The sequence below is a fragment of the Cavia porcellus genome, unplaced genomic scaffold (assembly GCF_034190915.1).
Source record: "Cavia porcellus strain 051 isolate PalLab524CR breed Dunkin Hartley unplaced genomic scaffold, mCavPor4.1 scaffold_22, whole genome shotgun sequence".
NCBI lineage: Eukaryota > Metazoa > Chordata > Mammalia > Rodentia > Caviidae > Cavia > Cavia porcellus.
Genome location: NW_026947505.1, coordinates 64,554,900 through 64,578,988, shown reverse-complemented (window position 1 = coordinate 64,578,988; position 24,089 = coordinate 64,554,900).

Sequence of the window (24,089 nt, the reverse complement as noted above, 5' to 3'; positions counted from 1 at the left end):
CTTTAGCCTGACAGAGCATTTTGACCTGCTGCCATCCTCCCCCTGTACATGACTTGTCGTTAGCCATCTGATCTTAGGGTTCAGTACAGGTTGCACAGATTTGGATTCATTACAGGGCTCAGAAATCAGGTTTTTAACCTGTTTTCCTTCTTCTTTCCCCTTCATACTGGATTGATTCACACTTGAGCTTCTCAGAGTTCCCTTTACTTAACTTGTTAAGTGGTTTTTCTTCTCGTGACCCCTCACCCTGGGGGTGGGAATGGGTTGAGTAAGAAGGAGAAACACTTACCTCTCAAGTATTGACAAAACAGTATGTAGAAAGACTAAATAAATAAATAAAAGAAGACAGTCAGCCAACTCTGAGGAGCTTGCAGCCCTGCCCCCCTGCCAGGAGTTCACACTTCGGGGCCCACAATTCACACATTACAACAGGATAAGCAGGAAGGTAGCAGGGCTGTGCCTGTCTGCCTCAAGGGGGGTTGCTTTTCATGTGGCAGAAACTATCTGTGCTCCCCAGTAAGTCCAGGAACAATCTCCACTTATTATACCAGCTCAAAACCCAGGACTGTTTACAGCCTCGTGCCGACCAGACACTAAACCTCACTCATTACTGTCGCTGTGGGGATTTATCTGCACCACACTCACCTTGCATGAAGCCCACATTTTCATCCAGTAAAATCACATGTTGTTAACTCAGTATATACAGCGAAAACAGCACGAATAATGGAACCTTTAATCCTTATTTCTCAAAATTAAATTTCCACTTTATCCTTCTCCCCTTTCTTCTCTTTTAAAAAATTCTTCTCAGTGCCAAGCAGAATAGATGTTGTCAAGACCTTAGCACTAAGCAGATTCTGTGGTATTTCCATTCCATTAGCGGGTACCTTTCAGATCCAGGTTCTGGATGGATTGATTGTATTTCTTCCCCTGGTCACTTCACACGTGACTCATGAGAAATTAATATCATCCTTGTCACAGAGAAAGAGATGGCCTCACTGACACAGTACATTTCAGCAAATGGAGTGAAAACTTTATGTCTGATTAAACTCGCATCTGCACTACCAGAACATGAAAACACACTCACGCCTGCCTCTTTTTCTTAGTCTTGTTCTATAAAGAGATATATTGTGTTGGGATGGTTTTTGGTATTAAATCAGACACCAGAAATACTGAATGAGACTTCCAAGGCAAGGTTTGTCAAAGATTGGTGAGAGAAATTAAGACCCTTTTGTTAACATACATAGTGTTATAGATTATGAAGAGAAATGCAGCTAAGGATTGTAGCAAAGACATTCAGCTCCTTTAATTTTTATTATTGCACATATAGGTTAATAAAGCCGAATGGACCAGATTTATACTGGCTGCTTTCTAGATGCCGAGATCAACTGTCCACTCCTTTTAAAATTTTAGAGATGTACATGTGCATTTCTTAAGTGTCACAGCTCTGAGTATCTGAGTATATCTAAACATTCAGGTGTGATTGATCATATATACATTATATGGATGTATATGCATTGATGACTTGATTCTGTGTTTCACATGAAGTACATCACAGTGGTTACAAGGTCAGTGTTATCTGGGGTTGAAAGAGATCTTGTGGATCTGGCCTACCTGATAGGCCACCTTGGCTATGTTCTTTATTTCCCCATCTACAAACTGCTAACCAAGAACCCTCTTTGTAAGGCTACCCTTAGGACTGAATGTGATAATACATGTACAGTGTCAGGTGGTGGCTGACACATACTAAGTATGTAATATGTGCTAGTTGCCATGAGGTAGTTTGGTGTGGAACAGATTAATTAAAGTGTGGTTCATATGATTCTGACTAGAAACCACTATTCTGAAAAAAACCCCAACTAAATAGTCTAACTAAAATGAGATTTCATCTACATTGATCATGAAAGTGACCAATATACTAGATTGGTTAAATGTGACCTATTCATTTCATGAATTTAAGTGAATTTCTACCAAAAGGACTTATCAATTAATCTTTTTATTATCATTGTCAAATTTTAAGGAGATAGAAATGTTTTTTGGTACCAGGGATCAAACTCATGACCTTGCACTTGCCAGTCAGGTGCTTATGTTGCTGAACTAAATCCCTGGCCCCAAGATGGATGACTGTTAAAGAGATTTTTCTTCCATATGCCTTTCCCTTTGGATGGCTTGGTTTTTAACAAATGAAAGCCTTTGTTAATGTAATTAATCTCTTTGCTTAGGAGATATAGAATCCTCATCAACGGGAATGCTGTCATGGGAAATAGTTGTTGCTCACCATTGCCATTATCTCCTCATCTGCCTAGGCTTTTAGAAGTCTTCAGAAAGCTGTGAAGTGGCCCCTGAGAGGGGAACTGTGGCCCTCTTCCTCGTGGCTGTCAATATTTGCTCATTTTAGAGGAAAAGTATGTGAGGAAGAGAGAAAGAGATAGGATGAGGTATAGTGCTTGGGTCCAAACAGAATCTCCTGGGGCACCACTCATTCCTGGGGGACCCAGATCCAGCTGAGTCCGGCTCCACTGTGCCTCAGAACTTCACTCTGGGGGTGCCTATCACTTCTCACCACCAAGGCTGTTTCTCTCAAGCATTGCTAAAACTCTTCTGTCAGAGAAATAAACATTCCATAAAGATGGAAGAAAAAAAGAGATTTGCCTCATTCTCTCCAAATATTATTGTAAATGAATGCATTGGTAGAGACTGTTTCTAAATGCAGGAGAGGCAGATTTCTCTACCTCCATTCACTTGCTATGCCTTTTTTAAAATCAAGTGACAGAATGACCAGGTCCAAAAATACTCTCTTCATGTATATGGAGGCCTAGGCCTTAGGATTCTAACTAGAAACCACTATTCTGAAGAAAAAAAAAAAAAAAAAAGAAAAAGAAAAAGAAAAAAACCAGTCTGTCCTGTGACTGTCAGACCTACAGGAATATAGAAGCCTTCAAGACAGACACATGTTACCTACCCGTGTGCCTGCAGCCCTGAGGTGGGGAGTGGTGTCCATCATGAACTCCTGTACAAGAGGCAAGTACAAGCTAGAGACAACCATCCTCCATGCAACTCTTTGGTGTACTGAAGTTTGATCGTGTTATGGCTGGGCATTTACTGTAATGATTTCTATTCTTTAAAGAGGAAATGAATTACAAACTTAGCTTTGGGCTTCTGGTCTACCTTATTGCTCTGATCTACACTGTCTCCTCATTTCTCCTTCTGTGAGTAAGAAGCTCCATTACGGGGTAAGCTTCCCCTGTCCCAGAATAGTATAGTTCTTCATGCCCTGTGCCTGTCTTAGTCATTGCAAGCAGTTGTCCTTTAGCAGATGGGTGGTTTTGCGAGCGACATTACTTGATTTTTTAATAGATCTAGTTAGCAGATTTAATAATTGGATGCATAATTGTTTTAGAAAAGTCTCAATTTTTTCCAGAAACTGAATTTGGTTTACTAAGGTTTCTGGCACATGCCTCCACCTTTGAATAGCTCATTTTTAACAAATGAAAACCTTTATTAATGTGTTTGAAGTGATATAATTTTCATCAATGGAAATTTTTTGTGAGGATTTTGGCAAAGCACAATTATCATAAAGCCAGGGGAAAATGAATGAAATGGGTAACCTGTCTAACTTTGTTATTAATTGGTGGTAGGTTGTTTCTAACAATATCCAGATTATTACTGTTTCTCTGAATGCAACCTATCTTCAGCACTGTCTGGCTTAAAACTTCAAGGCCAGGCGTGAGATCTATTTCAATGAAGCTAAATAGTATCTAGCATATCATGGCTGTTTACATACCATTTGGTTATTTTGATAAAATTCTTGCTATGATTTCTGTTTGTTAAGGATATAAGAAGATGAATTCTTTTTAACTTAGTTGAGTTTATATTTAATTCTATATTTTATTCTGCCTTGGAAATGGGGGAAAATAGATGTACATAATGCCACAATTTTTAAAAAAGTAGAATAGTTAAGATTAAAGAGTTCAATAAATTAAAGTCAGAAATAGATGCTTATTTCTCAGTTTCCTTTGGAACTAGTACATATTATGACTCTGGGTCAGAAATGTGCTATGATTTACTTTGGCCTTTAGGACACCATGTCACAGCAAAGGGAAGTTGACCTTGTTATGTGTTAGGAGCAAAACAGATGTTTTGGTGCTGCAAATATAGGTTAAGGCCAAATAGTTCCCATGTTTGTATCTGTAGCATGGTTTAGCAATGAAAGGGCATAATATCAGGTAGTTAGGCAACTGGTATCCATGAGTTGAACTGATTTGTGCCTGTGTGTGTGTGTGTGTGTGTGTGTGTGTGTGTGTGTGTGCATTTGTGAACTGGATAAATTTAAATTCCTCCAGGGCTTTTCTGACTCAGATTTTTCATAAGACGTGTGTTATTCCTTTTAAAAAAACCCATAGAGCCTATTATAAAAAGGCAACTTACTATAAAAAGACACAGAATCCAGTTCAGGCTGCTCATGGTGAGCCATCTCTCAGTGTCACACTTTTCAAGATCTAGCAAAACAGAAGGATGTCATGAAGATCTGTCTTATGATTTTATCCACTTTGCCTGTGGTGCTAGATTCCTGAATCACAAACAAAATAGGACACCCATGTAGGAAGTAGTGTGGTCCTTTTTAACCATACTTGGTTTTTTCTTCCTTTTCTGTCCAGTAGAGGGAAGCCTGCTATCAGAGTTGTGTACAAAAGGCGTGAAAAAGAGTTCTCAATCTGTAGTCTTTTAGCTGTCTACCACTGGAGGATGAGCCATCCAAACCAGGACAGATCTTTCTATCCTGATGAATCAGACCTGTCACTCAAACACAGTGTTAAATTATATCACCACAAAGGTAACCACTCAGCTACTTCAAACTACATCTTAACTGTAGGTAAAAGACGTGATAGATAGCATTTAGTCTCTTTCATGAGCATCTTGTGCTTTGGCAGATTCACATCTGTTTCTACTTCGTGGGTAGGTGTAGGTGCATTCCTTTCTTTCCCCCTCCAGGAGTGCGTCCTTTAGAGCCATGATGTGGGCACTGAAGCCCTGCTGGAGTATCATTACTGTGAAGGTGGACAACATCATGAGCCATAGAACACGTGGTGTCCTGCTCCTGGCTTGGCAGGCTGAACCAAGTCTTGGACTCCTTCTCGTTAAAGAGAATTTCTAACTGCTTTTAAGTGTTGAAAACTTGAAAGAGTGAAACATCTCCATATTTCAAGGAATCCATGTTATTAAATGTTTATAAACTCAAGAGTCTAGATTTGTATTGTCCATTATGGTGGCCTGAATTTGCACATAATTTTAAATCTAAATTCATTAAAATGAAATAAAATCAAAGGTTCAGTTCTCTGATCATTCTAGATTCATTTCAGTGCTCCATATCTCACAAGGAAAGTGGCTATCATACATGACTGTACAGGTAGAGAACACTTTCATCAGCTCAGTAAACTTTGGAGGACAGAACTGAGGTAGGGGCGGTGTGCAGGTTCTTATGCTGGATCCTTAAGCAAAACTTTTGAGAAGAGCTTCTCCACGCTGCTGTTTCTGTTAAGTCACTTCACCAAGGTGAGCAGGCAGAGAGGCTTCTCCTTCTTCATAGTCATCCTATCCCAAACTCTCAGAAAGGACATAAACAGTGACAGTGTTGTCATGGTGATAAGTCTGTGTCTACAGGTAAGTGCACGCTTCAGTGGCACATTCTTTGCTGCTCCTTTAGTCAAACAGCTCACGTGGGCTGCTGAGAGTACTATTTAAAAAATAGAAAGCAGAGGAACCCAGCTTAGCAACTAGCCTTGTACAGTCTATTCCCAGGTACTGTTTCTTACACTATGTTAGAAAAGAAGACTAATACTTGGTAAGAAAACAGTTGTAAACTTGGTTTGCATTTTTTTGCCGTTAGGAAACTCTGTCTCCATAGTCAACCTTTTTACTTCTTTCCTAGTTCCTTCATCAAAATGTGAGATTTTGTAAAACTTAGAAAATGTTTAAATGAAAATGCTTATTCAAAAGACAAACATTGCTTACTAGGCTAACTACACCGTAATGGGAAAGGTACAAGGAGTGTAAATTGTTAACGATATATTCTTTCTCAGAAATGTCTCAGTTTGGTTGATAAATTATCTGGTCACTTTAGATGTTGTATAATCAGCCCTAAATGTTTACAAATTGTCTAAATTTAAGGATTTCTTCCTAGTTAATTTTTCAGTGCACATTTCCCTTGGAGTAGCATCATGCTTCCTTTCAACATCTCTAGTTCTGTTTTCTCCCTCTCTGCTCTGATAAAAAATTTATCACCCTAGGAAGCCTACTGGCTCCTTTGAGGGCCCATTCCCAATAAACCTATGCTTACATTTGGATTTGTATACTTCTGAAAGAACACCAACCTTGTCATCACAAGGCCATTCTTTTCTTATCCTGCTGGTTTATTTTGCAGCTTTGGCTCACTCTGTGCTTTTGTGCCTCAGTTGTTCAATTTGCTAAGTGGGGATATCAGTGCTTGAAAACTGCCTCATAGGCATCTGGAGAGAGATGTGTTGGGTTTTTAAAAGAGCTTTGAAGTTCCTAGATGAAAGATATCGCCATAATTCAAAGCATCAGCTAAGAAACATACCAAATTGTTTTACATATGTATAATTGCTTAACATCTTTAAATGAATAGCACAAGTCTCCTGAAAAAAATTTACCTTGTGTGCTTTATTATTAATCACTATACCAGTGACTTAGGAAAATGTCAGAGGATACCCACACTGTCGTGAAGAGCTAGAAGCACCAACTGTAGACGTTTCGCTTCCCTCCAAACCACTTGCAAAGAGAAGAAGAGGAGACACATTTTCTGAGGGCACAATAAGGCAGCAGCCTTTGACAGCAAGACAGCTGCCGAAAGCTCTGCCTGGGATGCACATGATTTCATTTGCATTTTGATTTCTGTGATTTAACTGAAGGCACAGGTTGTTTCTGCCAAATATCGACTGCCTACCAAGGGATCTAAGGTAGAACTGCCCAGAGCAGGCTGACTTATGAGGACTGTCACTGCTGCACAGCCAGCGCATCCCCAAACATTTAGTAATAAAAAATCTGTTGTTCTTTGGTCGCCAGGATTTAACAAGCCTAATCCCTAGGAGAGGCGATAAAAATTCATTAATCTAATTAAATACTTCTTATTGCCAAAGTGACTTTGTAGAGTAGCTTTGCTGAAGGATAAGTGCAAAGTAAAATGGAGTCCCAGCAGAGAAACAAACGTTAGACTTGAGCAAGCTGGTGCACGCTTCATTAAACTCATAATTATCCTCTGGTTCTAAGTAGCTGATAATATTTAATGAGTATCCAAGATAATTTAAAGAAAATGTTTACTAATGAGGTACAAACAGTGCCACGGAACACAGATAGCTAGGGTGCCATAAGCGCATATCTTCCACTGCATCTTGTTTGTTGGATGTAGGGAAGGCACTGTCAGACGTTTGAGCTGAGTAGAGTGAATTTGATGGTAAAGACACATTGCTAGAAGCCAAAAGTGTAGAAAATTCTGTGAGGCAGAGAGAACTCTAAGGAAATTTATGAGCAGAATAGGGATTTATAAAACCAAAAAGTGTCGAGGAGAGAGTAAATGCCCTGTTACATGAGAAATAATTGAAGAGTTTAGATATTTCTAGTATTTGAAGAGCTGTCTAAGAAAATAACAAGTTTTATCCTCAATGTCATAAGACTACAAAATGAGGAACTGTGATGGCCAATTTTAATTGTCGACTTGATTGGATGGAGAGATATCTAGGAAATTAGTGAAACACATTTTTGAGGCTGTCTGTGGGGTGTTTCTGGAGACTGTTGGCTCATCTCAAATGTGGGTAGCACAGTCCACTAGGCTGGAGGCCCAGAAGGAATAAAAGTGGGAGAAGGTGGAAGCCATCAACATGTTCTCTCCGTCTCTGTCTCTGTCTCTCTGTTGTCGGTATCCGTCTGTCTGTCTGTCTTTCTGCTGCTTTGCTCTGCCATAACTTTCTGTCATGATGTTCCTGCCCTGGAGTTACCTGACAATGGACTGATACCTCTCAATCTAATGAACTTTTGGGAAAATATTAAAGAGAAAATCTTAGGAAGTTTGCTAAGTATTCAATTTCCCTCTAATGCCAGGATCTGTTGAACTCAGGAATGATCATGTGACCTGCTCTGATCAATGAGATATAAGCAGAAGTGACAGGGGACACAAGTAGAAGGTTTAATAAAAGTGACGTGGTTTGCTGTGCCCCTTTATGAGAAACGACTGCCAGTGTATGCTCAGCCCCAACCCCAGTGAATAGGATTAGTCAGAATCTCAGGTAATCTACCTGTAGCTTGAGTAGAAACAAACCTGAAAAGCACCTGCCTTGCAAGCAAGTGGTTGTGAGTTCGATCCCTGGTACCAATAAATATGAAAAAGAAACAAACCTGAAGCTTTTTGAACTGTTATGATTTGGGGTTATATACTACTGAGGCATAACTGAGTTTATCTTGACAAATACAGAATCTCTTCTGGATTTAGGTGACCTGAAAAATCACTTCTATAGCTGAGATTTTTTGTTTTTCTTTTTTTTTTTTTTTTGGTACCGGGAATCATACTCACAACCTTGCACTTGCTAAGCAGGTGCTTATGCCACTGAGCTAAATCCCTGACCCTAGTTGAGATTTTTAAAATATTTTGATAAGACCAATTTCAGGATGTGATTTTACCAATAGTATCTTTTATTTCTAGTTATTTAATTACTTCTTTCCTCACAGCTCAGTTCTAACCCCAGAAGTTTAAAGTCAATGAAAAATCATTAGTGGTCATGATTATTCTTTAAAAAATACCTACAAAGAACAATAAATATGTACAACTCTGTAAGGGTTACATATATGATTACAATGAAGTAGTTGGACTATGTTTTAAGGATCACATTGTGTAGCAATGTGTATTTTTAAATTCTAGAATAATATTCAGAGCAGCAAGGTACTTATATTTTGAAATCTACTAGGGAACTGAAGCCACATTGATTGAGGAAATACAAATTCATACATCCCACTTGATGCATGGATTGGTGGTAGAAACACCCCCAGGACTTCATGTTTTCTCCTTAGCCCTCTTGTCCACCTGGCACACTGCACTGCCCTAACTGTCAGGTGCTATGATGTGGTGTGACTGCACTGACTTCCTTTCTTCCTTATTGTAGATGTGTTGGAAAGTGAGGCCAGATCCTGAACCAAATTTCAAGCAATCATAGGTTTAAGGAGACAACCAAATTTGGAAAACACCCTTTGTGTTTATTCCTTTGCGGATATTTTTTGGGGGGGAACTTGTGGCCTTACACGCTCCCCTAACCTCAATATCTGCCAGTCTTTATTACTGCCAGAAAACGTAGGCAGCCACATTCTCTTAGCCTGGTTCAGTTATGAACAGGGAGGCATAGAAATAAGCATGGAGCAGACTGTGGTGTACAAGGAATGTGTTTTGTGCTGACTGAGATAGAACAGAGGGTCACTGTGGAGTACAGATGCTGTGGAGAGTATACCATCTTCCTGACTACTCATCTGAGAAGAAGCAAGTACAGTAAAATGATAAATCCTTTTACAGGCTCCCCTTCTTTTTAACAGAAGTGACAACATTGTGCTGGACACAGGGAAGGTGACCGGAGAGAGGATGAAGCTTCAAGGAAAGCCAAGCCAAGGACTCGGTCAGCCCTTAAACACCACATGATTTTTCCATCACCAAAGGAAAAAAATGTGAGATAAATAACCCAAAGAAGGAAATATTTAGTTTGGTTCAGTGTTTCAGAGTTTCCAGTCCATGATCAACTGGCTCCTATATTTCTTTGCCTGGGACGAGGTAGAGGATCGTGGCAGAGAAGTGTGGCCCAGGGAAGCTGCCACCCACGAGCTGCAGGAGTGAAGGTCTGGAGAGAGCAAGCCCTGGGCCGCCTGACTCTCAAGACCTCCCTTCTCGCAGGAGAGCCCAGTTGGCTTCTACTGTCTCTCTACAGCACCTTCAGCTGGAGACCAAGCTTTCAGTATGTGAGTTTTGGGGGGACATTTGAGATCCAAACCTTAAGGAGCACCAAGAAAACAGAAACTTTGCATGCTAGGGGAAAAACATAAATCCAATAGCTTCATGTCAGTCAACAGTGGCAAAGTTGGCCATTTGAGGACTTCTCAGAAACTTGTAGTTATTCAAGGTTTAGGGTCTTGGATATTAGGTTGAAAATGAGCACTCAGAAATAAATCCTAATCCCTAGAACTTGTAAATGTCACATTATTATTATTTTTTAATAAAAAGGACTTTGAAGATGTAATTGTTAAGAACATTGAGATGGGAAGATTAATCTACATCATCTGGGTGAGCTGTAAATACCACAAGTATACTTATAAAAAAGAGTAAATGAAGAGGCCCTGTGATGGAGACAGAGTTTGGAGTGACGTGGTCACAATTTTAAGTCACCAGAAATGGAAGAGGCAAAGAAAGACTGACTCTCCTTCAGAGACTTGCAGGGAGAAGGACTTTGCTGAGGATTTGATTTCAGACTTTTGACTTTTGGAACCGTGAGGGAATAAATTTCTGTTGCTTTTGCAATAATTTGTTACTATTGCCCCAGGAAACAAATACACATTTCTTATGAAAAAATGTGAGAGGCTGTTGGGCTATTGCTGTTTGAGTGTTGCTGGCCCGGCACCCAGTCTCCTAGAAAATGGCAGAAATTTCCATGAAGAGTTCTACCCAATCTCCAGTTTTAATCACAGACACTGGTTTCATTGTAGGAAACCATGTAAGACACCCGTTTGCTCTGGTGTAGTGTTGAACACAATCCAGGGTGAACCTTAAGATTCGGTGGACTGCTAGGGATAGTGACCTAGGATTTTGTATAAGAGGCCAGGAATGGGATACTTTCTATTTGTACCTCCTTGAGACGTCCTCTTCCACGGGAATAAATATTTCTGTTTAAGCTGTATATGCATGCAAATTTTAGTCTTTTCCAACCCAATGGGAAACTGGTTGCCTAATAGGAATTAGGGGATCTATAAACTGTAGTGGATTGGCTTCTATTGCTTCACAAGAGATAGACTTCTTCCAAATGACAGAAGACTGACAACAGGCCTCAATAATATTTTCTGAAAGCTATAGATATACAGTTCATCAAGAGGGATGAGGTAAGATGACTTATTAATGGTCCTCTCAAGGCTTACAACTAGGTGTGGTGGTTTTAATGCAGGAAGAGTGTAATTTTAACAGCTGCCTTTCCCGCTTCTGAGACTGGTTTTGCAGATGTGTTACCTATTGTGCAGCACAAAAGGTGCCAGCATAGTAAGCAGTCATCAATACAGAGGCAGGAGCTGTCTGTTCCTATCCTGGAAATATAAGTACATGATAATGGCCTGAATACTTCATCTTGTAGACACGGTGAGATTCGTAAAACTGTCTTTTAGCCATTTTAGAGTTGAATCTTTCTCATCCTTCAAAGTACTCCTTCAAAAACTAGCAGGAATTTTACAATTGAGCAGAGAAGCTGATACTTTTAAAACTGCTTTAAGGGACATAGTAAATGGAAATCGCTGTTTTAACTTCAGACCAGCTGGGAATGCAATCTCTGTTTTATGTAAAATGAAATGACACCTGGTTAGCTTTATTTTTTAATACTTTATTATTTTTGCTGAATCTTATGGATGCTAGAGAAATACTCCGTGTATAAAATTATATTTCTGGTGTTAAGTTATGCAGAATGATTGTTTAAAGCTATTAGAAACTTTGTGGTCCTCCATTTTCCCTTGATTCACTTGTTCCCGACATCCTCATCCTCCACTCTGACCAGGTAAGAGGTTTTCCAGATCTCTATCTGTGGTGTGAAATAGAAATTGAGGCAATTTTCTGGGTAATTGAAAATGCAAAACCTAATTCTATCCGGGAGATCGTTTTGGCTAATTATCCAGTTACTGGCTACTTTAGTTTGCACTTTCCCACTCAAGACCGTTTCAACGCTGCAGCCCACCCCTTGCCTGCTGTGCTATCAATCAAAATGTACCAGCTCTGCTTTCCATGCTCTTCAGTCCGCTCTCCACCTTCCAAGGTGACATTTAGGGTTTTGCTAAATGAGGAATTGGGTTTTATAATTAGAATCTGAGTTTGTTTAGGAAGAAAAAAGGTTCTATATCCTGAAGTGCAGGAAAAATATAAGTGGTTTCTTTTTTATTGTTTTAGAGTAAAACAAATTAGAATACTGATTCTGAATTTCTCTGGTTTTTTATGTGTACGGTGTATTTCTTAGAAAGCACACTGTGCCTTGGTACATGTGGTGTGAAAGAAATATGATTTAGTCCCAGCCCTGGCAAATGCCTTCCCCTGAAGCTGTGTGTGGCATGGGGAACGTAAAGCGATGCAAGCTGAAAAGCACAGGTGAAGATAATTTCTGCAGCAGGGTATAGACAGAAACTCAAACATGTGTAAACAGGGAAGAATTCTGTCTGCCTATTTATAATAGCAGAAAAGCTTATATATTTACTACAAAAGGACCATCATTTCTTCGTGTGAATCTACTGGCTTTTGTTTTCTGGAGACTGCATCCTCTTGCATCACTTGAGTTTTACATGAACATGCCTTTTATCCCTGTCCTTAGGGAGTCGTTTTCTTTATAGCAGCTCCTACAGTAAGTCCATTCTGCACCAGTTTCATGGCCAAAAGTGCAGACTTTCTACATGCCACATTGTGCCTCTTGCTGCCAACTTTCTTTCTCTCTTTCTGTTTTAATCCCATGGTTTGGGTAGTGTATGGACTGCATGACAGACTGGCACTTTTGGAGAGACTATTTAAGCATTTTAAAACTCATAAAAGTTTGTTTTTTCTTTTACCAACTTGGATGAATAATTTCTTGTACATTGTCTTCCATAGTACAGTTTTTGACAAGGAGTTTAAATTAGTTAATATCGTGAGTCAATAATGCTCTGGAGAATTCTTAGGAAGCTAGTAGTTTAGAAATCATCACTAGCTCCTTTCAAACCATCTGAGTCAGGCCATATCAAACAAAGAAGAAAAACCAAAAACAGCTAGAAATCACATTTAGAGGGCAGGACTGTTTTTGGTTACTAACTTATTTGATAAGCTGCCACCAAATCTATAGATTCTTTTCTTGCTTTCCTATATTACACATACAAACAACATTTTGTGCATTAACACTCTGGAACACAGCTATGAGCTCCCATCAATAATCCAGGCATTAGGTATTATACTGCAAAATGTAAAATGAAATGAACAATCCATATCTTATATACAGTGGCTCAAAAAACTGTAACCAGAGAGTGATTTATTATCTGAGAGTTCTGGATACCTTAGCTTAATGAACTGAAGGGCAGTGGGACTTGCCCAAACATTATTGACTTTTGTTTTATTCACTCACATCAAGGGAAATGGATATGGTACGTTTAGTGGGTAGGCTAGCAATGTAATGTTCTATCCAAAATAATTCAACTTTTGGTGAATGACTTTCTATTTCTCTTATTTTAAGAAAGATGTTAATGAAAATTTCCATTTTCACGATCAATATTTTTATTTAATTTTAGGCTCTTGAAAGTTGTAGAACATAGAGGCTCAGAAGAACAGTTTGGGACAATGCATATAGATATTTAGGCTTTGTTATTTCATTTATTTATCAATTCATCAAGTTATTTGTTGAAAATTTCAATGTGACAAGCCCCGCTATTGCAGCAATAATAAAAGGCAGGTGATTTGGAATAATCTCTCTGTCTCTCTTACTCTTCTTTGTGATACTGAATCCTGAATCTGATGGCCCAAGTTCTCTTTCACTTAGTTTTAACTAAGTACTCAGCCTGACTGAACAACTGATTGGGGTTCCTCTACGTTACCCAGGCTGGCCTTGAACTTAGGAGCCTCTTCCTTCAGCATCCTGAATAGCTGAATAACAGGCATAGACCATGCCCAGCTACATGTCTTTTTTCAAAAAGGAGCAGGTTCTCCATGGGTGCTAAAGTTGACTTGGAGGAGTAGATGCGTATTTTACCTTTTATTTCCTTTAAAAAATGACAGTAGCTGTTTTCTGGATTAGGGAAATATGCTCTAAAAGAACACTTGGTGAGTCTGGAAGAAGGAGGCAAACAAGAGGGATTTTAATTGCAGAAGTTATAATGACTGGCGGTAGGAATGGACATTCCTCAGATCAGGGAATACTTCAGAGAAGCTCATATTAAAAAGTGAAAGACGGGAAGATTTCACCAAGCCTGGAGGATTACCCTACTACTTGAATTACAAGAGAATATTGCAATCATAATAAGGTATAAGGTCAGAAGCTTTTTGAAAGATTTGAGGGAAGTCTGGTGAATCAATTATCTCCACAACCATAAAAAGGCCTCTTTCTTTATAGACGAAGAGGAGAACAGCAATAAAGGCGTGTGAGGAAGCAACACAGCAGCTGCCAACAACGTGCCTGCCTGGCTTGTGGGAGAGGCTGCCTGCAGGAGATGAAGTACTTAAGGTGTGACGGACACTTGCCACGACTGGCAAACAGGACACAGGGATGCAAAGGCCCTGGTCTGCTAGACCTTAAAAAAAGGAGAGTAAAGATAGATTCCAACTTGCTAAATCAAAATGTCATCAGCTGGTTTTCTGTATGAAGTTAAGAGTATATTAGGAAAAGGCTTATTAGTAGCTTATTATTAAGAGTAGTACCTCCCCTGATTTTTGTTACCTCTTGGTGCATGCTGAATGTATTGCTTTAGAGATGAGATGAAAAGAATGAATTTCAAGTAGAATAAAATTAGGCTTTAAGCTCTGTGCTTATTATGAACTTCAGCATCTGCTTGCATGGCAGGTTGGAATCTTGGGAAGTTTTTAAACAATGGATTATGTCAAAGTAAAGTATATCCTCTTACTTTAACAGTTAAACATTTACATCATTATTATCATCCATCACATTACCACATTAAAGCAGTTTGGTGTCTCAATGGGACATCAGTTATATTAGAAAGAAATTCACATAGAATAAAAAGACTTCTGTCATGCATGGCTGCCCAGTGCCATTTTCACACTATTTTTAAATTTGATGGTTTTTTCATACAAGTGAGTATTGTTTTCCCAAGACAGAGTCCAAAACTTTTATTTTTCAGACTCTTAGGACAGATAAATCATCTAAACATTGTCATTCAAATGCACAACATTGGGAGCGGTCTCTCTCTCTCTCTCTCTCTCTCTCTCTCTCTCTCTTTCATGCTGGGTATTTTAAAAAATTTTTTATTTAAAGAGAAAAAAAAGCAAAACAGGAAAAAGAATACAAGTAATACAGAATTTCAAAAAAATAAACAGTAAGAAATCACTAGTTAATAGATTACATATTGTCATCTTAGAAATAGTTATTCAAGTTACAAAATTAAAGCATACAAAGTGGAAATTCAAACAGTGAGACTGCAAACAGTTCTGTTCAATGATCCAAAAAAATTAATAATATGGTTATCTATCTTACATACTTAAACATACATGCAGTTATATCCTTTAGAGCACTTTCTTTTTCTCTCTTTTTTACAATAACAATTACACATTTTAGATTTTATTACTCCTACAGTTCTTATTACTTTTTTTTGAAGAGAATAAAACCAAATGTGACGAAACAAAATAGAGTCAGTCAAAACAAAAAGATGGACATATTACATGACTTAAAAACAAAATGCAAGGTGATTAACGATGGTTACCATAATGTCTCTTGCTATCTTCAAAACAATTGCCCACATCATCAGGATAATAAAGTTGAACAAAACAGTATAGAACAAAACCAATAAAAATGAAACATTGGAGACATTATAGGATTTAAAACAAACCAGAATGGGTATCATAGTGAGTCTTATTGTCTTCAAAGTAGTTGCCTGTACCCTCAGACTTGATACTATCAAACAGAACAGAGTAAAATCAGTCAAAACAAGACAGTGAAAGCAATACAGGGCTTCAACTTAAGTTAATAGGAAATCAGAAACAGTTACCATAATATCCTGCTACCTTTAGGATAGCTTTCCATGCCATCAAATCTAATACAAGACAAACCGGAACAGAATAAAACCAAACTGAACAGAATGTTGAAAAACAATATAGCTTTCAAATCATGATAAATGATTAACAATGGCCACCACCTTCCCTTTTTAGACAATTCCTCCCCTTCCACTTTCACAGAGTGCATTGTACATTTTGCATCCCACTAATTCCTTTACTGTTTAGATTAGGGAGCAGCCTGCTCTTCCTCTAAGTGATTCTGAATCTTTTTACCCTTGAGCATGATTTCAAGTTGTATCCATTTGCCTATAAGGGCCTCAAGTTTTTTTCTTTATAGCTGAGTAGTTCACTGTATAAAAGTGTGATGGCTTTCTAACCAATCTGCAGCTGTTGGGCAAGCCACCCTCACTTTTATCTAGTTCCCTGTCACACAGAGCACTGTTTTCTCATCTTTGACTTTCAGTCTATACACCCTCTTTAGGGTTAATTGTATTTCTCATAAAGAGCATATTGATAGAACCTGTCTCCTGATCCACTCTGCCTGTGTTTCTCTTTATTGGTGAACTGAGGCCACCCATATTAGTGGTCATAGCCAACCTTCTCTGCCTTAGCTCTGCCACATTATGTTTCTACCATTGGTTGTCTACTTTTCCCCTTCATTCCACTGTCTGCCCCATTCAGTGAGCCCCCTCTGCCGCTGTTCCTGAAACCATGGTCATTTTTTTTCTCTCTCTCGAATATCCTTCAGTATTTTTTGTAGGGTTGATTTGGTGGTCATGAACTCCCCAAGTTCCTCTTTGTCATGCAAGTATCCTGTTTCTCCATTACTTTTGAGACATTGTTTTGCAGCATACATCAATTTGGGTTGGAGGTTTATTTTTTTTCAGGACTTGGAATACTTCACTCCAAGCTCTTCTTGATTTGATGGTTTGTGTCGAGAAGTCTGTCATAATTCTGATGGATTTTCCTTTATAGGTGATCTGTTTCTTTTCTCTGACAGCTTTTAATATTCTGTTCTTGTGTTTAATTTCTGGCATCTTCATTATTATATGTCTGGGTATAGATCTATTTTGGTTATAGCTGGCTGGAGTTCTGTATGCCTCATATATTTGAATATCGTTTCCTTTTCCTATGCTTGGAAAATTTTATTTAATTATTTCTGTAAATACACTGTGTATTTCCTTTGTGTTTACCTCTGCTTCTTCACTCACATTTTTTATTCTTAAGTTATAGATCCTCTTGTCATCTTCTAGCCTTTGTATCGTTACTTCTTGGTTCCTTGTTATTTTTAAGAGATCTTTCCTTTTGCGATCACAAGCTGCAAACCTGTCTTCAAGGTTTGATAGTCTGTCTTTAGTTTCTTTCAAGCTATTTTGCCAGCTTTCAATGGAGTTTTTAATTTCCTGGTAATCTCTTTGAATCTGTTTCATGTGTTCTAAATTGTTTTATATTTTTCACTGAAGGTTTCCCTCCTTTTTCTATGCTCCTCTTTTCTTTCATCTGTGTCTTCTTTAAAGGTGTTTAGCAATTCTTTTATTATGTTTCTCATATCTTCTTTTACCTGTAATAGTATTTCCAGTTTAAGTTCTTTTATAGCTTCATGGAGTTGTTTCATTATTTTTAGTTGCCGTTGCTTCGAAAGCTTCAGGTGTGCAATTCCCGATCTCCTCTGCGTTTACATCTCCTGGACCAGGACTGCTTGGGTTGGAGGCCAGAGACTGCCTTTTGCTTCTTCATCTTGTCATGTTCGAGTTTGTTCTGGATAAGTGGTAGTGGTGTCCCAGGCACTTCCTGTATTGGTTATAATTACCGTGAAGTGTGTTGGCTAGGTGTTTGTGCTCTTTGCTGCTTTCCCCAGTCTGCTGGTGGCTCTGGAGTATAAGCAGGGGAGTGGCAGGCTGGCCTCTTCCTTCTGAGCTGATTAGCCACAGGAAATCTTCAGCACATTAGTGTGCGCCAGGTGGTTGGGTTGGTTAGGAATAGCTTTAGCTTGGCAGTGGCTATTGGACTACAAAGAGAGGCAGGACTCAGTCCAAGAAATTTCCACTAATTTGTCTCCAGGCTTATCCTGCCCAACTCCAATATGGCACCCACTCCCAACTGCCCACTCCCGTGGGAGGACTGAGTCCCCCACACTCATCGCCAGCCAGTGCAGTTCTCTGGTCTGCTGCTGTCCTCTGCCACTGTGTCTCCCTACCAAGGCCTTCAGGCTTGCTAGCCACCAGCTTCACTGTGTCCATGCATCTCCGGATTCCAACAGTGCTTCTGGCATGGTGGTTTGGGCTCCAATGAAAGCACCACCAGTTGCCACCTTCTGTTTAAGGATTTTAAAAATTCTTTCTCTCAGTGGGCTTCAATTCTCACTTTAGTTTCTTCCTGTGTTGAGGGGACCCACTTCTTTCCTTCTTGTCTTCTCCAGAAAGCTATATTCCTGCATCTAGACTGTTTCTCTCAGAGAGGCTATTTGCTCTGCTGCTTACTGGTCCACCATCTTCCCAGGATCCCCCTCATTCTGGGTGTTGCACCTTGAAACTCTTGTATGCTAGGCATGCACTCTGATATTGAACACAGAAATAAGTACACTGTGCTGACCAGTAGATCGCCTTGCCGTAGGTGATGGTGTCCTGGTAAGGTGATCCACTAGTCAGGTCATCACAGTGGTGAAGGGATTTGGTTTCAAGGAGTCTGTGATAGAATACCTACTCCTTAGTTAGCATGTTGATCTTAGCTTGGTCAATTATAACTTTGAAGTGCAAACTAGCACTTATAACCAAGAACAGTATTTATTACATTTTCTGTTGCTAGACAGAGCATTGGAGAGTGGGTGATTTATAAAGAAAGAGGTTTATGGTTCTAGAGGCAGGGAAGGTGATGGTGTCTTCCTGATTTTTGGTGAGGGTCATGTTCTGTGTCACACAGGAGCAAAAAGGAGAAGCTGGCATGTGCAGAAGGAGCCTTGTAGGAGGGAGGTGCCAATCTCATTTTGTTTATTTTAAAGAAATTTTTAAAAAATTTAAAATTTCCAAACAAAACAATAGCAGACTACCAATAGTTACCCATTGTGGACTTATTATCATTAAAGGAGTTACTCAGAGTACAAGATATAAGCATGAAAAATTGCCCAAACAATATTAGTACAAACTTTTCTTTTCAATGAACTAAGAAAAACTAGTAGTATGACTATCTTAACTGTCTTGCATTTCTTTTTTCTTCTTCCCTTCCTTTCTTTCCCTGCCCCCACCCCAATTTCTTTTTCCTTTTGAAGAGTTCCTTCCCATTTCATAGTATCTACTGTACATTTTGGACCTTATTTACTTTTTCAACTTTTCACACCAAGGAGTTAATATGATGTTTACATACATGTTACCAATTGATTTCACTTACAAATCAAGGTCTCAAGTTGTGTTCATTTACTTATAAAGGTCTCAAGTTTATCTTTTGTTATAGCTGATTAGTATTCCACTGTATATACATTCCTTGGTTGATGGGCAATTGGGTTGTTTTCATGATTTGGGTTGTTTTCAATTACAAATGGTGTTGATACAAAGATAGGTGCACATATATTGTTGTGTAATGATGTTTTTAGTTCTCCTGGGAAAATATTCAGAAGGGGAATAGGTTGGTTGGATGGGACTTCTAATCCTAGTTTTTTGAGAAATCTTTGTACTGATTTTTACAGTGGTTGCACCAGTCTGTACTCCCACCAACAGTGAAGAAGGGTTCTTTTTTTCCCGCAGAGCCCCTCCAGCATTTATTTTTGGTAGATTTCTTGATGATAGCCATTTTCCTTGGGCAAGACAGAATCTCAGTGTTGCATCTTTCAAATGACCAATGATGTTGAATGTTTTTCATGTTTATTTACCAGTTGCATTTGTTCATCTGAGAAGTGACTATTCAACTCAGTTGCCCATTTTTGAATTGGATCGTTGATTTGAGGAGCCTCAGGTTTTTAAAATTCTTTTTATATTCTAGATATAAGTTCTTTAAGGGACACCTGGCTATAATTTTTCCCACTTTGTTGGTAGTTTCTTTTGCTGTGCAAAAGCTTTTTAGTAAATGGAATTCCAGTTGTTGATTCTTTGTATTATTTCCTATGCAGTCTGGGTTTTGTTCATGAAGTCTCTCTGCACCTATGTCTTCAAGATTTCTACCTATTTTCTCTTCTCTTCAAAGCTATTCTTGTGTTGCCAGGCATGGTGGCACATGCCTGTAATCCCAGCACTTGGGAGGCTGAGGCAGAAGGATCGCTGTGAGTTCGAGGCAGCCTGGGTTACAAAGTAAGCTCAAGGCCAGTCTAAACTGTGTAGTGAGGCGCTGTCTCTAAAGACAAAATAGTTGTTCTTGTGGTGATAACCCACTCTCATGCCAACCGACCAACTCTTGTGGGAAGCAGGTATTAATCCTTTTGTGGAGGTGGCATCTCCATGACCTAATTACCTCTTTCGGGTCCTGGAACCTCTCAACACTGTTATGTTGAAAATTAAATTTCTTTAAAAAAACTTTTAATTGTTATTAGTACATGTTTTCAGTACTTAATATTTACATATCTTGTGTGAAGTTAGTGCATGCACATAACACATCTTAATTCTTTTTTTTTTTTTTTAAGTTCCCTTTCCCTTCCCTCTTCCCCTAAATTTCAACATGAGTTTTGGCAGAGACAAAGCACATCTAAGCCATCATAAATAAACATGAGCCAATGTAAGAATTGTAAATAATTGGTTTACAATTATCCAGTAAATTAGAGAAAAAACTGGAATTAGAACTAAGCTGCTTTGGGCTGGGGATTTAGCTCAGTGGTGCAAGCGCTTGCCTGACAAGTACAGGGTCATGAGTTTGATCCCTGGTGCCAAAAATTAAAAAAAACAAAACAAAACAAAACCCCCCCAAAACTAAGCTGCCTCATTTCCAAGTTTCAGTGCATAGATGGCATTAATCTGACACAAGGACAGCAAGTTTGTGGGTTTACCCTTCCAACTTAGCTGAGATGTTTCTCCATTTAGTACTACATGCCAGGAGTCAGCAAACCAAATATGATCCATAATCAGTGAATAAAGTTTTATTGGGAACAGATATTTATTTATGTACTACATATGGTTGATTTCTTACTATAATGGGAGAGCTGAAACATTGCCATAGATATGGCACACAATGCCTAAAATATCTTACTCTAAAGAAAAGATTGCTGGCCATTGATTGGTAGGCAATCATTCCAAATCAGCTGGGTCCTGAAGGGGAAGTAATATTTATTTCACTTTCTGGTCTAACACAACCTGTTGATCATCTATGGTGGCTTTTATTAGCTGTATTAGCATTCATCATGGTTGCCGACCAAATATAAATAAAGGAAGGAATCATTTATTATCTGATTGCTTATGACTCTTAAAGCAGATAAGTTAGAAGCCTTTTCTTTCTCACTCAGGGAGTATTACCTATATAGCTAATTGTAATAATAGATTTCAAGAAAAAGAAAGAAAAGAAAAGAAATTTGATCAAGATTAATTTCTTTCTGAGCTGAGTTTTAGCAAAAGTCTTGAACCAAACTGGACATTGACCAACCTTGAAAATGATTGGATTAAGTCAAGGACATAAGAAAAATCCACAGATCGTAACTTCAAATCCAAAAGGTCAGTATTGGTATCAATATCTCAACAAGATGATAGAGCATTTAAAACAGAGTTTTCTAGATAAGGATAATATAATTTCTCCAAACCTTAATAGTAAACCACTGAGTTGAATATATCTCCAACTGAAAACCATCTTATTTGCCCAAATGTGTATAATGATTGTTTCTTGAATCTGTCAAAAACTTTGAGGTTTTGTGCAGGCTGTGTGGCATATACAGGCTTTATAATCTTGCTATCTTTTCTATCCCTGTGACTCAAGCCCAGTGCCACCCACTGCAGAGAGACCTCCCCTGATACCCTCCCCTGTTTCCCTCTGCTGTGGACTCTGCATACCACGTGTGTGCCTTTAGTTCGCTGCCTCCTCCAGGTGGTTGTACCAGATCTGGCCTCCGTATGTCTGTGTTGTCCATACAGAGTACACTACTGAGTACATAGTAGATGTTAAATGTTTATTAAAAGAAGTGGAACTTTTAGTTAGTAGCCCCAAGCTAAAACCTTATGATGTTTGTTTTTTTGGCTTCTCTTCCACAAAGAATTATAATGCAGGGAAATTTTCATTTGGTTCTGAGTCAGTTCATCTACTTTGAAATAAATGAAAAAAGAAAAAAATGGGAATAAAATGCAGCAAAATGCAATGCCATGTAATTTAAGTTAGTTGGATTCTAGGTAATTTTAAAAATTGTTATGATTTTCTGTATTTTTTATGAAAATGTTCATTTTTATTTGTGCAAGTGGGAAAATAGACATTTATAATAGTTTAAAACAACAAAATGTCAAATAGGTTAGTTATCATTTATGATAAAGTCAAAGCCTTTAAGCATTTAGACTAAGAATGTTAACCAGTTTTGAAATTCTTTATAAAATAAGTAGAAAACAAAAGCAACCTCTAACTTTGTAAAAATTATATAATAATTAAACATCAACAGCATTAAAATAAATAGTGGATATTGTAAGCTTTGATTGGATTTGCTATACTGTTACCTGCAGAGTAGGCTCCCATGTTTATGTTGCTTATTCTTTGTTTTTCTTGACGAACACAGGTAAAGTTTTTCGGAGTCACCCTTCCTAACAGGTCTTCTGTATCCTACACAAGGAATGCGATGAAAGGGTTTTCAGATTGTTCTATAGATCCAGGAAGGGCTTTTATGCACACTGTGGCAAAGCGAGCGTGTGCCAGCATCTGCAGGCCCAACCATCTGCCATCAGGTTCACTAGTGAGGACAAGGGATTGGTTAGCCAAGTGTTACATTTACCTAACGGCACACTTCAGACAAAAAACTCAAATGCAAAGCATTGCTGTTATGAGCATAAACAAAGAATGTCCTGAAAGGGAAAACATTGGTGACTTGGATCAGGGCTCTCTGTACTGCCCGAACCTATAGTGGCAGGATGGCTTCACAGGTGCTCACCAGGGATCATGCTTCTGTGCATGTATTCAGTGTTGAATACACTTATAAAGCCTCCTCCTCAGTGTCCTCAGACATTAGCTACATTGTTAATGGCTTAAATTTACTCCAGAATATTTTTTAAAGTGTTTGTCACTCACAAGTTTTATTGTATCATGTGAAGATGATAGTGTTTATCTAGGACTCAGTTCTCAAATAACTAAGTTTTCAGGTTTAGAGTCTTAAAATTTGATTTAGTCTATGACATGCTAATTTATGAACAAACACATATGAAAGCATGGCTTAAAAATAAGCCCATGTTAGAAATTCTCTAGGTATACAATGGTAGATCAAGAATATATTAAAATTGCAGAATAAAAGTTTCATTTCCTATTATTGAAATTTAAGAACTAAACTTGAGATGTGTTAGAAAGGTCATTGATTTCACTAATACAGTCTCCTATATTAGAAACATTTGAGTTCATAATTCTACAATCAAATCAAATAATCCTTTTTATATCTGACCAAAATTACATTGTAGATTTCATATGCTGTTTGTAACAATTATCGTTACAAGTGACTCTAATCCTTGGAACAGTCACTACTGTGACCTTGACAGTATTATTATGGTGATGATGAAATTAAACATAGAGCTTCAGGGATATTTCAGGAAATATCCTTCAAAAGCAGTTACGAGTTGGAAAGAAATCAATTTTTAAGCAAGCAGCATGGTTAAAAAGCCCTGCCTTTCTTTACCTCTGATATCACAGCTCTTTAGTAATTCATGCTGAAAACAGGCTGAAGTAGGATCCATCCCGATCATTGACATTACCCTGGTTCTGTTATTCGTCTTGCTTAGCTATTATCACTTTAATTTTCCTTTTATAAATCCACAGCAAAAGATGCAATACTTTTGTATTGTTGTGTGATTAAATAGCTCTTTCTTAGGTAAACCACATTTAAAAATCTAAATGCGACAGGACAGTGACTCTTGCCCATTACTGTAGCGTTTGTCTCTGAAGCAGGGTGGGAATCATGGCGTGATTTGATGGATAACAGCATTTGTCTTGTGGACGTTTTTTCTGCATCATCACTTGCGCGGCTTGAAACCAT